Source organism: Trachurus trachurus (genome assembly GCF_905171665.1).
Source record: "Trachurus trachurus genome assembly, chromosome: 4".
Taxonomy (NCBI): Eukaryota; Metazoa; Chordata; class Actinopteri; order Carangiformes; family Carangidae; genus Trachurus; species Trachurus trachurus.
The window spans coordinates 10,636,992-10,655,399 of record NC_139898.1 but is presented as its reverse complement, the minus strand read 5'-3'; the positions used below and the strand labels follow the sequence as shown (position 1 = coordinate 10,655,399).

Below are 18,408 nucleotides of genomic sequence, written 5' to 3'. Positions count from 1 at the left end.
TAGCAAAGTACAACATACTGCATCAGAGGCGATTGCTGTAACTGCAAGGGAAGATCTGTTTGCTCTAAAATGTAAAAAAAAATAAATGGTCAAATATGAACTGCTGTGTTAACATTTCACTGCAAAAAAAATGCATTAAAACGCGTTCAAGGTTGCTCAGAATCATCTACTTCTTGCAGGTCAACTGACGCAATTTTCTTTTCATACATTCCCCTATAGTTTACAGTGCATTAAACCTGTTGAAGGTTCTCCAATCATCAGTACTGTAGACTAGGTGGGTGCAGATTTGAACTTTTTAAGGCCATGGTCTTGAACTTTTGACCAGCTGATAAACAGCCTGTTTGATGCAGTTTTCAATGAATCGCCTACTCTCTGTTGTCTCTTGCTCCAGTTTCTTCTTTTTGCATTTTGAAGCAATACTTACAACCTGGTTACGATCTGCCAGTGCAAAATGCAAACTCTTGTAATTTTTCCCGCGGTCTTAAAATTTTATCAAGGTGTGCATATCAAATAACAATTATGGGGTGGGTGACGTTTGATGTATGTTTGATGCATCTGTATCTGCATCAGGATTGTGAAAGAACTGTTTTGTTGTTTGTGAATTATAATTTAACCATGAAATGTTCTGAGGCCGTATCCCACTGTAGAGGGATCAATAAACACCGTTGTGCAAATGCTATGAAATGCCAATGTCAATTACTAAGATTACATCAGAGTGACATGTCTGCTAAAACCTTATTATTTTTTCCTTTCTCCTGCCAAATCTGTTGTCCTCTCATTGTCTTCCTCTCCAAACCAATGATATCTGAGTTGCGCCTCATATCCAGGATCAAGCTGCTAAATCCTAAAGCTTCAAGCCAGACGATTCACAATCACTCGAATGTGATTGCAGCTCTCACAGCAAGACCTCACTGTCCCAAAACCTCCTCCTGTGTTCACCCACTGACACTGTAGACTGTTGGGCCTGTGATACTGACGCCTCATACAAAGCAGTTCCGTTGCAGTGTTGCTCTGTACTTTCACAGCACGTTGAAATTCAAATACATAATGCATGACACATACTAATAAGAGTTCAGCACTTCTGGCTTTCTTTTATCTTCCAGATTACTTTGGACAATGTCAAGTAATATCACAGTTTAAGATAATTTCCCCCCTGTGTCAAACTACTTATTTCATGTCAAATCCAGATCACGTGTGGCCCTCGGCATATCAGAGGCATGGAACTGCAAATCAGATTACCACTCTTTTAAAAAATTGATTTCATTTTATCAACTGCACTAATCTCTACAGCAGAGGTCATCAGAGTACTTAACACAAATTTTGGCCTGAGTCAACAAGTCCCCCAACAAAACAAGCACATAGGTCACCAGTGCCTACCTACAGGCAAGAGTAGTGTATAGTGGCAGGCATATTGAGTTTTTGTCATCATGATAATACCATGACCTTTGAGAGAGTATCAGCGACAGGCAGGCTGGAACTTCATCGACATAGTCACAGTAGTAAACCATCATGGGTACAAGAAACATGAGGGTTTCAGACAGGAAATAGACAGATACAGGTTACCCAGCAATGAAATTCAACAATGGCTCCTATAGTAACCTGCTTATACAGCCATCAACCTGCTCCTCACTTCTGCACTTCATTTAACATATTTCATTCGTTTTCAATACACATATAAAATAGAAGTGCTATTTAGAAGGATACATGTGTATTTTTGCTTGACTATATGATTTGTGGTTGACAGGAATGTGGCTAAAGGAGATGGTTAGTGAGTCGGTTATCTTCCCGCAACACCCCGTCTATGTGAGAACGTCTCTGTGAGGATCACTCATTAAAGCACAGCAGTGGGTACTGATAAAGAGAATGGGATTACTGTGATTAATACCATGTGTCATTTGTAATGTCTTTAACAGAATGAGTCATGGAGCCTCATATACACATGCCTAAGTGTATGCACACATATATTTTCAAAATTATTTTTAGCTGGAAAACTTGAGACCTTGATGTGTCATTAATTACACACAATCTCATCACTGTGCAGGGGACATGCCTTATCTGGCATCACAAGACATTCAAGTTCACTGTGAGGACTTGAAGAGTTATGGAGCCAAAATTTAAAATTTTTTACTCTTCCCACTATGGGATATTTTGATGTCGTTCGTTGATGAAGTTCTTGTCCTCTTGCTTGGCTGACATAGATTTCATGGCAATTTGTTTCATGCAACTTAACTTTAGTTACTTTAAGATTAATTTAATGTGTAATGGTGGAGGAAGGGTGTGCAAGTTTTTCCAGTTAAACACTGGATTCAACACTTCAAAAGTTAAATAGAAAATCACTCTTTTGTCTAGATTGAAGTAAAAAGAGATGATGATAATCAAGTTTTTGTTTTGTTTGTGTTCTTTGGTTTCCCACATCCCACATGCCACAAATTATTTACTTTTTTTTTTGGTCTGCATGCATCATCTTTTATTTTTATTAGCCAAGTGCTAACCAACTGAACCAAGGGACAGAAGTGCCACAGAATAAGCTGTTTAACTTTTTAAATAATTGTCTTTCTTTGACAAATTTAAGCAATCAGGCCTCTGCCTACCTTTAAAAAAAATCTGCCGACTGCAGCCTGCAGAGAAGCTTTCAACGAGAGTGCACAAAACAGTGGGTCTACTGGCAAATTCCACCAACTGCTCCACTAACTGCTGAGAAACGCCAGCAAAGCCATAACCTAAGGTAACCTCTGGGACATTCTGCCATCAACGTTTACCTCAACATCAGCTACCTGGGTAGGTGAGGTCATTCACTCATGATGGGGGTTGAAATAAAACAATATTTAATCATCAAATCTCATTAGTAGACATGGTAATAATGGCTGTATTGTAAATAGCTTTAACATATTCTTGTTCATTACAAATTGTATCTTAAAGGTTATGGATAAGGTTAGGATAGGATATGGTATTTACTCTACAGTCAGCACCCAAATTGATACATTTATTTGTTTTTGTTTTTTTAACTCAGTCGTGCTGTTGTGTTCTTTTGAAGTTGAAACTGTAAATGTCACAGCTTCTGATATTAGACTGATTATATCATAAATTCTTTTCTAATTATTTCTTCTTTGAAGAGTGGTGCCTCCCAATCAACAGGGGAGTTTTAATTATAAAACTGCAGTATTTATGTTGAGGTCATTTCCCTCAGTGTTAGCCCCCTCTCACACACACACACACACACACACACACACACACACACACACACACACACACACACACACACACACACACACACACACACACAAACAAATATATGTCACCCTTGGTAATTACTCACAGCTTGGTTACCCTACGGGCTCTACAAGAAACCAGTCGCCATGTGCACTCCACACATAAAAACGCTGTTTCTGTGTATGTGTGTGTGTGTGTGTGTGTGTGTGTGTGTGTGTGTGTGTGTGTGTGTGTGTGTGGGCAGTGGGTGGCAAATCCCAAGTGTTCTGCAGTGTGTGCAAAGTCCCAAGATGGCAAGAGAATAATAATAAGAGAGTGCCAACACTCTCTCGCGTACAAAGTGAGAGATGTGGCAGTAACCTGAAGAAAGGTGGCTAGGAATAGATTGTGTGTGTGTGTGTGTGTGTGTGTGTGTGTGTGTGTGTCTGTGTGTGTGTGTGTGTGTGTGTGTGTGTGTGTGTGTTTGTGTGTGTCGGGTGGGGTGGGGGTGGGGAGGGGACCCCTAGCTGAGCCTCTGCTAGCCCTAAGGCACAACAGATGTTGCTCTATTGCCCAGAACCACACATACACACATACTGTAAGCACGCGCACACGCACGCACTGTAAAGTCCTAGGCACCACTGTGTCATTTAGCTCTATAGCATATATGGGCCTATGGGCCTATTGCTTTACAACCTGACGTGAAGGCACAGGACACTTTTTGTTACAATTTGGCCCTTCGGCTGAAGCATGTATCTGATGAAATATGTGCAGGGACTGGATCATATCTATGGCTCTACAGCCGTTAAATGAGTGGTGACTCTGGGTTGGCTGTGGCTGATGGTGATGCATCACCATGGTGTTAATGTTCGCTGAATATTTCATCAAAGTTTTTGTCAGATTTTATTTCAACCGTCCATGCAAACCTTCCTCATACAGTGACTTATCCAAAGCAGTTATGTGTGCATTTGGAGATGTCCTGATACTGTGTTTCTGCTGCCTTTACATGCAGGTTAACCATCAGTAGCCTATAATAAAACATTTAAATTTCCCACTTGTTATTTATTTTTTACTTGTCATAGTGGAAAGGTCTCATGGACCATCATATAATGCAAAAGCTTTCCGGTGAAATGTAGTAATCAGTTAGCCAGTCAGTCACAGGCTCCATCTGTGACTGACTGGCTAATGTTACATATAGCTGAAATCTCTTTCACATTATTTATAATAAGACAGAGAGGAAGGCAGTGATGATGATGAGTTATGGCCAGTCTGCAACATCCACACTGACTAACATTAGGAGAAAAGCCTTCTTTAATTTAAGCATCTGAAATGGTGAGGATATGAGCTAAAGTACAGCCACAATACAGCTTGTTTTTAAAAACTGTCAGCAATTCAGCAAGGCCTTAAATTAGACCTTCAATTATTTATTGCAGGGAATGTGATTATCTTTGCAACTTTGTCTACAGGGATTTCTCTTCTAAGTTTTGGATTAAAAACTAAATAAAACACACATAAATCAACTACAGTTATACAAATGCCTAAACCCATATATTCTCTGCCTTCAGATGAAAGGTGACTTTGAAGCCTGGGGATCTTGTTGTTGTGCTTCATCTCTAAATGGACAAACACAATAAGATAATGATAAACATTACACAGTAGTGGCCTTAAATAAGATTTTACAGAGGATTTTACAAGAGGACATAAATCAACAATGCTGAACTAAGTGAGAATATATAATAGGAAATTATAATCAATTTAAAAAAGTGTACAAAAAAAGAAGATGAAAACGACTGAAATAAAACATTAACTAATATAAGTAATTTGATTACTCACTTAAACTGGTTTAACATTTTCTTATCAATACCTTGTTACTATGGTGCTATACATTCTAATACTTATTTATAATACTTACTTTCTAATATTACCGATAGCATGAAGTAATAAATCACATGTGGACTGGTAAATGAACAGACAGTGCTCTTGTCCTCAAAAAACTGCTGACCTACAAGTCTGCTGATTTTCATATTCATGTGTTATATCTGGCTTCCCAAAGACTCTGAGCCAGCATGGGGTAGCATAAACACCATAACCGGACAGATAACTGTGTCAACTGTGGGCAGTTTTTGGTATACGGTTATAGCCTGGGTTACATGCTGGTTTTCAGAGGCTAGGCTCAGACTATGAGCTGGGTCAGCAGCGGTTAAAGTGCAAACATCAGTAAATGTATGACTCTGGAAAGGTCTCCCTGGGGCAGTAAATGAAATGCTCCTCCGCTTTCATTTCTCCATCAGAGAAACCACGGACACACCGAGTCCACCAAACACACACACACACACACACACACACACACACACACACACACACACACACACACACACACACACACACACACACACACACACACACACACACACACACACACATATATATGCACACACATACACACAAACAACTTGTCAAAAGCATGACCAGTTCACAGCTCCCACGGGGCCAGTTATGAACCTGCAAGGCTAGCATTTATAGATCTATCCTCCAGTTCCCTCTCTCCACTAATCCACAAACACATATCTATACAAACACTCACAAGATGCACATGTCATATGATCTGTCTGAAGACTAATACACACCTAATCCGTCAAGGAGGTGTTTGGTTGCTGGTTAGACCTGGTTAACTTGAGCTGCCACTGACCAACGCCTGGTAGAAGGAATCAGTACAACTACTACACAAAAGTTTTCATTGGGACTATATTTGGATATCATTTGGGTGACATAGAATTTATTTTGCAATTTGGATGAACCAAACATTTACTTTTTTGAAACCTATGTGTTCAGTGAATGCACCAGGCTTGTGCTGATATCTGCTGAAAAAGAGGATATGAAACTGTCAGTAGTTTTTGGTATAATTATTGCAAAAAATGTAATTAATTCAGTAGTATTTGGGGGAGAAGTTTAATGTTTTTTTCTTATTACGTCGCCTGCTTTTTTTAACAGGAAAAACATCTACCATTGTCTTATGGGCAAAATTTAGCAAAAGTAAATGGTGAATGTTATCTAAAGCCATATTGTATGCCATGTTAATTAAAATGCACCACACTGAAGACAACCAGAAGAGAGATAGTTTGCATTCCAAAAAGTAATCAAGAGAAACTTCAGATGCGATTGACAGTCACATACAGCTAGTGATGGAGAGGGAGAGAAGGAGGGAGGGAGAAAGGAAGACAGAGAGCGTGAGAGAGTGAGAGAGAGCTGATTAACAGAAGGTGTGTGTATAATGAAGATAGATGGAGGTGTAAACACAAGTAGCTGAGGCCCCGCAGTGCCGTTGCGTTGGAGGGGGAAACAGAATTATTAATAATTATGCATATTAATATTGATGATTAAGTGGTCGGTATTTATGGTTACTTCTCTAATTAGCATCAGCAGGACGCAATATGCTGCTGATTAACTTTGTACATGCAAATCAAGCGGTGAGTTTGCAGTGATGACACTGCACCTCCCTCTCTTTCTCTCTCTCTCTCTCTCTCTATCTTATGATTTAACTAGTGTTACAGTGTGTTTACTCGCACAACGGGCTTGAGGGTGTGTTTGCTCGATATCCTTTGCTAGCATATATTTTCAACCCACTACAACAATTATATGATCCATTCCATCTGTCAAAGCAGGGAGGGTGAATTTGTTCAAAAGTTATCAATAACATCCTTCTTCATTTTGTGTTTTTATTGGCTCTTTTAACGAACACTTCATGTCACAAAGCTAAGAGTATTGCAGATTCACACGGGTTGGTTCATTGGTTGATACTGTAACAATACATACAAGATACTGAGAAGATTACACATGAGCCAGTTTAAAGGGAAATTACCATAGATGAGAGAACTGGTGTTAATCATACTATGACAAAGAGACACATGCACATATCACTGGTATGCCTTCTGTAGTTTCTGTTTAAATGCTAAGAATATGTTTTGGTTTTAGGAAGGACCAATAAATGGCCTTATGTCATGAATGGCTCACATGACTACATCTATAAAATGTGTTTTTGCTGTTAAATCAGATATTATTAATTATTAAATCAGTATGATAGTAATAATTGACAGCTTTCACTACAGAAACTCTGCTAATTGAACTGCCTTAACAGAGCTAGCAGAACAACAGCCAAACAGGAAGTTCTCTAATCATATAAAATAACTTCCTGTTTTATTTTATTTTATTTTGCAGAAATGGACAACTATTGTGCAATGTAATGATAAAAGTTTTGAAACCAGTCACGTCAGCACAGTAAGAATGTATGAAGTGCTGATTGTTGGCTTTTGAAAGCACCTCTTACTCCAATAAATAATTGAGCTGAATTCAAATGAACTAAGAAAAATGAGAAAGAAACAGAAGGAGGGAGGACAGTAATGCTTGAGTCGAATGAAGGGAAACAACAGGATCTTCCTCTTTTTCGTCAACCCCCTCCTCCTTGTTTTATCCTCCATATTGTTCTATTATTACCATCAGGGAAAATGAGAGAACACACAGCCAGTGGTGAGAGTGGAAAGTAGAGGGAAAGGAGAAGGATGACCTTTGATAGGATTATAGGATTTGTGTTAGAACAAAGTGACGAGGCAATATGGCAGATGTATTCTGTAAAATGGACTATTTAGCACTGAGACGCCATGATTGCAAGGAGAGAAAGCCAGTGGCAGACAAAAAGGAGAGGATCACTGTCTATACACCCTTGTTGGCAGAGTACTGAGTAGTTTGTTATTTAAATGAGAAGGGAGCAGGAGGGTGTCATTGTACATTTATTGTTGCTCTCATGGATATTATACTGGTTGTCCACGGGGACGTTCCCTCCTGAAAAGTTTGGAAATAATTGGACCAATCACACACACAGGTACAGTGAATTATGACTCTCACCTTGGGTTTGTAATATTTTAAGACATTAAGATGTGTCTTAAAAGAGGAACACAAAAAGTACTTTTGATAAATTTGGGTTTAAAGACTGTCAGATTCTGAGATATTTATCTGTGGGCTAGTGATCACTCAAATGCCTGAGAGAGCAAGTGGTAAACAATGACGTGAAGGAAGAGGGGGTAAAAAAAAACACTGATAGGGATGCAGACAAGAGAAGCAATGCTTTCATTCTGTCTGATATTCTTCATCCTCCGCTCACCATCTGCTGGCCAAAGAAAAACGACTCATCTCTCACTCTTTCCCAACACATACACTGCATACAAACACACTCCCACACACTCTCAAAACACACACACACACACTGCAGTTCAACTAAAATGAGTTTTTTGGATTGAATAACTTCAGTGCATTAACCTGTGATGCAGGACTGGTAAATGCTGGGTTTTTTGGCAGTGTAGATGGGAAATGTAGTCTGTTTTATGGTTGATACTAATATTGGTATCTCTTTTATTAATGTGTCATAAAAAAGAACTTCAATCAGCCCCATATGGATGTTAAAGTATTTAATGATTCTACATGAGTGTTTTTGTTTGTGTTTTAAATTTAATGTAAATCATTTAAAAAGTCTCCTTTATGGTTTAAGTTATGCAGCTATGGCTCTTTAAATGGAAACATTCATTAAGAGTCAATGACAAAACTTGAGCTCCAGTCTCCTGCATGAAAGTCAAAACATGCTTCACAGTCATTCACAACCCTGACCCTCTACACCTTAACCTTCTTCTCATTATTTAAAAGCCCATGACTGCCTGCACTGTATCTGAAAGCTGGCACTGGATGTAATTCCTGGCTGATCGTTAACACTGACTTTCAGCCAAACGACTGGTTTTTATCTTCCTTTTAAAACAACAAGGCAAATTAAGTGAGGTCTAGTATGTAAGCCATTATTCAGTTTGTTTCCAGTTAAGGAAGTGGGATCCTTTTTGTTCAGTCTCAGAGCCAGCACAGTGGCTCATATTAAATGGAAGTTACACATTGACTAAACTAATAGGAGCTCCAACCCTCAAATGAATACACATTCCATTTATCTCTTTTTCACACCCTCACGCTGTTCGCCCTCACTTCCTGACTGCCTGGTGTCGCAGCAAGACACTCCTATCTGACCTCTAAAAATATGGCGACAGCAGATTTGTGACTCGTGCTGATAACCAATCAGACGGCTCGTGTCGTGCAGGGCAGACGACCCCCGCTGAGCCTTAAATCACATTTTCTCTTCATCGTTCTCTCCCTCGGTCTCTTGGTCTTCTTTATTGCTTGTTGGCGATGGTTTTATTTGGTGGCGGCAGATAGTATGGTGAGTTCCTCAGTGCGCTATAGACTGGCTGACAGCCTGAGAATCTGTGCAAATCAAAGACAAGGTTTATCTGAAACTACATCAGACCAGTGAATGGGATGGAATGAGACAAGTTATCTGAGTGAAAAATAAAATTAAGGCTTTAGAAATATCATCACACAGACAAGACAGTTGTTCAGAGTCAGGACTGGTCCACTCCCCTAGATCCGCAGTTTGCAGTGATCAGAGCTGTTACACGCGACACACTTTGATCGTGCTGCGACACGTGTCCATCTGCTGTACAAGCCCCATTACACACACACAAACACACACACACAGGCAGGCAGGCAGGCACATATGCACACAGGCACCGACACTCATGTATTCACACACAAGCATGCAGAGGCCAAAGCTTTGATCAATAAATAACACAGCTGAAGTAGGTTCTGTGCAAACACTGACATATGCAGTTTCCAGCGAGGTGCCTGGTAATAGCTCGGTGTGGATGTAATCTCCGTCGCGCGACCCATCTCTACACCTGACCCCAGCTCCTCTGCCAAGCCTGTCAGCATCAACCCAGCCTTTAGTCAATCAGCTGGAGCCTTTGACCCTTGCTAGGCCAACAGTAACATTAACACAGCTGACTGAGACTAATTTAGATGTAACCACAAGTCTGAGGTGAAGTGAATTCCCCTCCAACAATCCAGTCAAACCCAGTTTTATCCATACAGCCAGCTGTATTTTACACTCAAATATGTACAATTAAACCAAACATATTTGAGAGGAGAAATTTTCTCTGTTGTTGAACTTTATTTTTAGAGATTAAAAAGCCAAAAACCTCTCAGGGAGGAAACTAAGGGTTGACATTGAGACACAGCCCGATGTAAACACAAAAGAAAGCAATTTGGTAGACAGAGAACAACTGACTGGGTATTTCTGAGTATCTTCTCCCACAGATCAAAAGCAGGATACCATTAATTGGTTTGAGTCCCATACTGATTAAAAAACATTTTTAAAAAACATTTCCCCCACCATCATTGTTTGATTATTTGCAGAGAGACAAAAGGGAAGGATGTGAAAGAAAGAAAAACTGTCTGAAAGCTCATACTCACTCTAATGACTGGGTATGTCAAAGTCATTTCAAAATTCAGAAATATTGTAATTGCAGTGACTTGTTTTAAAAATTATTTTCTAAATTATTCTCTAAAATAAAACTCAGTTGAAAGAGCAAGTATGAGTTTTCAGAGCAGACAGACCCAGTTCTCGCTGTTAGATAGTAGAAGCAGAGGGAAAACAGTACAGGAAAACAGTAGCATACACTGGGCAAATTCTGAAGTTTAGTTAGTATAATTTAGATTAGTATAATTAGTATTGTTTTAGTAGGAAATGCTTAAGTTAGTATTTGGTGTTAGTATTTTTAGTTCAAGAGGACGCCGAAGAAGGAAATTAAAAAAAAAGGAAATTCAAGTAAAACAAGGCAGAAAAGGAGGGTAATAAAGTCATGTTAGTTTAGAGGATTAAAGAGAAAGAGAGAGAGAGAGAGAGCATGCACATGCAGTATTAAATCGTGAGTACTGCTTTCATTTGACCACTTCAGCATCACAGAGTATTTTGGATTGGGATTTCTAATATCCCTTTTGTACAATAACAATTGAAGCAAATGTAAAGCAACGTGGGATTTTGGATTTATTACTTAACCAGGACCATGATATTTATCCAGCCTTTACCAAGTGGCTTTAATGACTTGAACATAAAAATATATTAAAGTCATTACATTGAATCTAATAGTCCTGAAAGAAAGACGACACTGCTGCAGACAAGGCTCACGAAAGTACAGTGATTGCTTTGTGTCAACCCAAACAAAAAATCCCAAATCAAGGTCCATTTAGAAAGTTTTTTTTTATAGAGTAATCAAATCACATGGTCTCCATCAGATCACTACATTTGCTCAGCAGATTGATCCATTGATATGGAAACTCTGTAGCCCTTGTGGTTTTTTCCAAAGCACTTTTAAAAGTTATTGTCCACATTGGCTTAATAACCAGTCATGATTACCTTTAAACCAACATGGATCAGCAAAGCTATTTAATGTACCTTGATTCTGGATAGTTTTATTGAACTGACACATTGTATTCAAATTACTAATTTTTGGGCCGATCTTTCTCCCCATATACTGTATGTGGCCCTGCAGGCTGCTACTTCAGAGCACTGGACCTTTTTTTTCTTCTTTAATTCCAGCTCAAGTTTTTCCATTGGCTGAATGAAACCAGCCACAATGCAATGGATGTGCATTGACAGATTGATATTAGGAAATATCCTTTGATATTGTTGGATATTAAATACTTAGAACCAGACTTTGGCTGTGGTCATGTGTAATACAGGAAATGAAACATGCATATCATTGTGTGGCAATGGTTGGTGGCAAGTGGTGAGAAGTTGCAGACGCCTGGCACATAGCAGCGTGCCCAGATGGTCTTCTGTTGTCCTGGCCTTGGCCAGATTAATCTGATCCCTGACACGTCCGCAGAGCTGCTGTAAACCTCACCACGCCAACCCTGCTGTTGCCAGATCACCATAAGCATAGCATAGCTTCCATTAGCATTGCAGGCCGCTCACTGAATAAATCATTACGCCGGCGACACTGAGCCAAATTACCAGGACGAAAACTAACTGAACAATGGCAAGGCTGAGGGAACCTCACAACAGCCAGGGAACTGATACACCCTAATGTGGCAACTGTGCCAGCACAGAGCAAATAGTGGTTTCCAACATGGCGGACACAGTCCTGGTGATTCAACTACAAGATGACACACTCTGTGTGTGTCATCACACAGCTAGTAGCTGAAACCTTAGCCAAATCTTTGCTGCTGTTAGTCACGTTCAAATAACATTACACACCCACACAACCTCTTATCACATACTTAATGTTTATACAACCCTGTATGGGTGTAATTATATTATATGGAATTCTAACAACGGCTGAAACAGCATTTGAAGACAATACATAAGACATCTCCACTGAAGAAGTGACTCATGATAACAAACAGTGTATCAGAATTTAATAGAAAGTGCATTAAATCCATTTGGTTTAGAAAAATAAATCTGTAATCAAATAATATCAAATGAATCATTCTGACTGGAGCAGACGGCACTTTAATCAAAAGACACATTTGGGCCAATTTCACACTAAATCTGACATGAAGTTATGGTCTGTGATCTGTTTGATTGTACTGAAACCTCTTGCAATAAAAGAGCTTCGATGTGGTAACTTTATATTGGTGAAAGGACACTGAGACCTCTTTGATGTTGGAGGACATAATCTTGCAATTCATCCGTCTGTGTCTGCCTGCCTGTCTTTACCTTGAAAAAAACAAAATACTCAAACCTTTAGTTATACTTTTACTCCTCAGATCATGATTTTGGCACATGCAGGAAATGGAAGCATGAAATATTGCTGCAAATATTACAGCATCTCGATGCAGCCTTGCACTGATTAAAGCCTGTTCTGCCCTAAAATAGCTGAGAAATGTTCAAGCCTCACCTGGCTAATTTACAGGAGAGTACATCCAAGCAGCATGCTGAAAGTCTGTTGATAATACATTTTAACACAAAACACACCATACACACACACGCACACCGTTGCCTGTCAACATTGATATCGACAGAAATACAAGTACAAAGTAAAGCCTCCATGCTAAAATAGATAAATGAAGAGCTAAACAGCTACCAGAGGAGTCTCCCGAAGTTGTTGTCAATATCTATAAAGAGTATACATAAGTTGAATACATTGCACCAGCTTCCTCAGGTTAATATAACATCTTCTGGTATCTTTACTGAAGGGAACGAACAATTTCCCTCCATTTTCTTCATTATTCATTTCCTCAGTTATTTGAAGTCTTCAGAAACGTTTGAGAGCTTCAACTCTATTTCTGGATCATCCAGTTCTGCATTGTGCAGAATTCTATTCCATTTCCTTTCACATCTAGCATGAAATTATCTAAAATAAAATGCATTGCAGAAGACAAGAGAAGCCTCCAAATGGCTCGGTAAATATACTGCATCAGACTGGACCCAACAAATATGCACAGTTTTGAATTCAAACAATTGTCTGTTGCCCGGACAACTGGTCTCAACTACTGCACACTGAGAATAGGTGCAAATCCAAGGGGAGGAGAATAATCATTAGCTACTAATAACCCATGTAAAACATTGTGTTTTTAGGGTCAGATACTTCCCATAACTTTGTGAACAAGCTGTGTCAGGGCTACTAGCGAGGAAGGATTCACAGAAGAAGTGAAGGGGAGAGGAGTGAGATAGCACAGAAAGAATAATGAATCTGAATCATTTGGGTTTTTGTTTCAGGGAGAGAGAAATTAATAAGCATGAAAATAATAGTCCTCAACACTTAACCAGCAGGAAATAAACTAACAGGAAAGACCAATTACTGTGTGTGGGGGGATTGAAGGGCGAGAAAAAGAAAGAAGATATATGCAGGAGGATGGGGTGTTGGGAGGATTGGTGGTAATATTTGAGAAGAATAAACATTAGGGATAATGCCTGTGTGAGAGGGAATGCTCCTCAAACAAATACATGCGGTCCTAATTTGGTTACAATTAAAACCATGCAAGCTGGATCTGATGTGTGTGTGTCTGATTGTGTACTGCATGCTGGCAAATGATGTGTATTTTCTCTGCATCTGGACGATAACAGGAGACGACATTACCCCAACCAAAGTGATAATGGTAGAGTTGTGTGTTTGAGCTTTTACAATAGGGCAAATTTTTCTACCTCTCCCATTATTACTTTGTACTTTTTTGTACTCTTTCCTTTTATTGTTCCTGTCTATTCCACAAAGCCCACAAGCCCACACATACATTTGGATTTGTAATCAATCAATTAATATATTATATTAACCCAACTGCATTGGTAAAGTCAAGTGTTTTTGAGAAACATACATCTGCATCTTGTTCTGCCTGCTTGCTGCGCCTTTTCCAGCGCAATCTTCTCTCAAGCCTGGACATTCTAGATGCGATCGTGGTGCTGGAAGCGGGGCAGAGCTAGAGAGGCAGTGCTGTACCATGCAGAGAAATGGACATTTTACTGGCCAGGTATATCTTAAAACAATCAGAGGCTTGATGAATTGGCTGAATGGCTGATGTATGGCTCGAATGGAAGGGTTATTTGGAGAAGGTTTGAGTCAGGGAAATGCACCTCATCAATCAGCATGATTAAAGGTTTTGGCTGGGCCAAAACAAACTCAACAATGTGAGGGTCTGGCCTTAAAGGCGTAGTCCCTGGGGAGGTATCGTATTCATGTATTGGCATAGAGTTTCAGTCAACTATTGTGGCTTAGTGCTTGTTAAAACACTGCTGCAGCTCGGTTTGGAGCATCTAACTTGTTCTTATTAACAGTAGATACAGTACATCTGTTCAACAATTACTATTATGTTTTATTCATTGGGGACAGAGGTGAGGAAAAGAAGGGCTAGGGTGAAACAATCTTTTCTGCAAGATAAAATTACATTCTTCTTTCTTCAGAAACACATCATTCTTCACTTGTCTGAATATCTGAATACTGTATCTGGATGATGGAAAATTAAGTTCCTTGCATACAGTAGTTTTAAGTAAAACACAACCTACTCTTCAGCAGAATGTCCCATTATAAACTAGTGAGATGACAAAGACAATAAATACTTGCCACCCTTAATAATGACACTTTGACAGCACTATACCATGTGTTCCATTAACACCCCATCTGCACACATGAGCAACTCCTAATTCATTAAACACACACACACACACACACTTTTAAACATAGCCATGGACAGACACCGACAGTGGCATACTATATACGTGCCCCATGGCCAAATCCATTGTAGCCGAGGCCCTTAAACGATAAATACAGCTTTGCGTCAGCAGCTCTGCATATTTAAAACCACTAATGGCTTCCTGCAAAGCACTCGCTCTCACAGACACACTCTAAGCCAAGGAGAAAAATCACTGGTGTGAGAGTAGGGAGTTCTGTCAGCAGAGTGGCATCTCCAAGCGAACAGGTGCTGCAGTGGCTGGCTGGGTAAGGTGGGCCACACACTTTAGCCAGTGGAGGCTAACCAGCTGGCTGGGGAACATAATTAAGAGCCTGTGAGACAGCTGAAAGTTATTCATGAAGTAAGATGTTAACAGACTCCACAATGCCTTAAGGCTGGCACACATTACAGGATTCTTCTAACCTTCACAGATTTGGAGACCACACTCCAAGCGTATCGGACCGGACAAAATCACTCTTAACACACCCCACACCACAGGAAAATCAGACACCATGTTGTTTGCAAACATCAGACAATTGGGCTTTGCTGGCTTTGACTGGAATTGGGAGATCAGGACAAAAATCGGCCCGATTATCCTGCAGTGTTTACCCCCTTAAGTCTCATAGTTGAAGATCTTTAAATGTCATTTTAGCCTTTTGGTTCCATGTGACTAAGACTTATTTTTACACATTAATTCATTTTGTAATGCACGGTCATCCCTAGGCAACACCTTAGGGCTTTTAGGGAACCTAGGTGGGGTTTTCACAAGCAGGTCAATTGAAGGTTTGCAGGTCCAAGGTCATTCTCTAGAGAAATTCGGTGTGTATGACAAAACTCAGACTCAGGTGTGGGTCCAGGAAACCATTCTTACATCCGTTATCAGTGTTCTCATCATCCCCTATGACGTCCCAAGAAGTACACTTGACATTTAAAGCCAACCACTCCAACCTTTTATCATCCACTGACTCTGCTCCACTAAACCTGACTCCACTGTTACTTAATGCATGTGGACATCAAGTGAATATAGTTACAGCTAGTCTCTGATACAGGCCACATCTCCAGCCATGACTAGTTTATTAGTTGCAACAACATTAAAATGCAGAGGAAGAGGTCCTAGAGAAAGGAACTTGGGGAAGGAAAGAAAGGAAACTTCAAGTAGCTTGAGTCTTAGTCAATGTCAATTTCAAAATGAGTATAGTGTTAAGGAATAAATGAAAAGTACAATTTTTTAAAACTCATTCAACAGGAGACTAAACGGCCGGTTTGGAAAGATATTTTTTGGCAGTGAAGCGTATTAGCTAAACTTGCTACAAAATGGATGACTGACTGGAAAGCCCAGTGGTTCTACCATACTGTAGCTGAGTACACATTCCTTCCTGTCACTCACTCACACACATACACATACACATACACATACACATACACATACACATACACATACACATACACATACACATACACATACACATACACATACACATACACAAGTTCACATGTTTGGTGAGGTAAAGCCGTATGCTTTTGTCCATTGCCAGGGGGGTAAACAAACACATAGAGTCTAATCTGAGCGCAAACAGCGGTGCCTCATGTTAACCAGCAGGGATACAGTTTCTCTCAACACTATGAGGCCTGAAGCAGTTAAGAACTGAAGAGAGAGAGACAGAGCAAGAACTCATACGTTCAACTGGGGATGTTTCTATGTCCAAAATAATTAGCACTACACTACACAGTATGTAGATCATGTATAAGTACTTTTGTCCTGCACACAGGGACGACTTCCAGCCACATTGTGACCCTGAAAAATAAATAAGTGGGTATTGAAAAGAAATGAATGATTGGTAGGTACGGATGGTGGAGGACTTTCTTTTATATCAAATTCTGTGGTTTTGGCAATGATTGAAGGTTGCTAATGGCTGAGAGGGAGAGGGAGAGGGGGGTCATTGGCTAGCAGTTATATTTATTTGTAGTTATAAGGGACATGAACCACAATGGACACTTTTGTCCTTTTCATTTTTAATTGTAGATGTCGCCCAGAGGTTTCAACCTTAGTTTCAACCTTTAAACCCTAGCTTCTACACAAGCCCATAATGCACTGTGCACAAAAAAACAAAAATGAGACAAAAATGCCTCCAATCAAGCCCATCAAAACTGATCGCGCACCACCATTAAATTCTACCATGAAGCCATATTACCATATTAGCCTATGGAGTAAATGTGTGCAGTGTTGCTGGGAGCTCGGAGCATTGCTGCTCTATCAGGTAAAGTATTTAAGTTGTGTTGGTATGTCAGAGTGTGCGATGTATTTTTGTGTGTGTGTGCTTGATAGTTTGTGCATGTACTCTTTATGCTGTTTGTTTTTGACAAAGACAATTTTGTCTTCTTAGGACTTTAATTTCTTAGATGCACAAGGCTTAATATCAAAGTCTTTCATCAGATGATATGCACGTGAATGAATAAGGCATTTCTCTGATACTAGGTATTTGCAATGCAAACAAATAAGTCATATAAAAGAGATCAGCGCCTGAATAACAGATGAGAGAATAGAGGGACAATGCGGACCACCTGCAGAGAACATTAACATTGTGATTCATTTTCCATTCCTGCCATCAACATCTCAAAGAATCACATTTATGCCTTTTATGCACATCCTTTATAAGCACACAGATACATGCACACACGTACGAGCGCACACACACACGCGCATACACACACATACACACACACGCCCCCAGACAAATGGTATTTTAGTTGAGTGAAAGGCGGATATTGCCCCATATCTTTATCCTGGTATGGTTTAATAAGAAAGGGAGAAAACCCCCAGCAAAAAAAACAACATGGATATGAAATTGGTTCCTTACAATAAAACAAATGAGACCGTAATCTCATTTAGGTACGAGTCAGCGGACCTTTGTTTCTGTGATGTGTCACAGTATATACCTGCCCTCTGGGTAAGGTACTGACATCCATACACAGGGGAAAAGGAATTAGAAATCAGACTAATGAGAAGAGATAAGATAGAGAAGGAATAAAACAGAGATAGGAATGAAAAGAAAATGAAAGGACGGATGATCAGAGAAGACATTGCCATGACAGATTAAAGGCTACTACTGTACATGTAAGAAAGCATTACGGGAGGGTAGATTCAAAAAGCAGTGGAAACCAGGCCAGCTCGTGATGGCCCAGCAA

The 18,408-nt window shown here is 39.7% G+C and overlaps 1 protein-coding gene across 2 annotated transcripts in view; it reads right to left on the bottom strand.

The window, feature by feature from the left end:
- Positions 1-18,408, bottom strand: part of nlgn1 (neuroligin 1) — a gene marked incomplete at both ends in the record, with an annotated part of 287,041 nt that overhangs the window by 156,266 nt on the left and 112,367 nt on the right. The gene's annotated exons all lie outside the window — the stretch shown is intronic.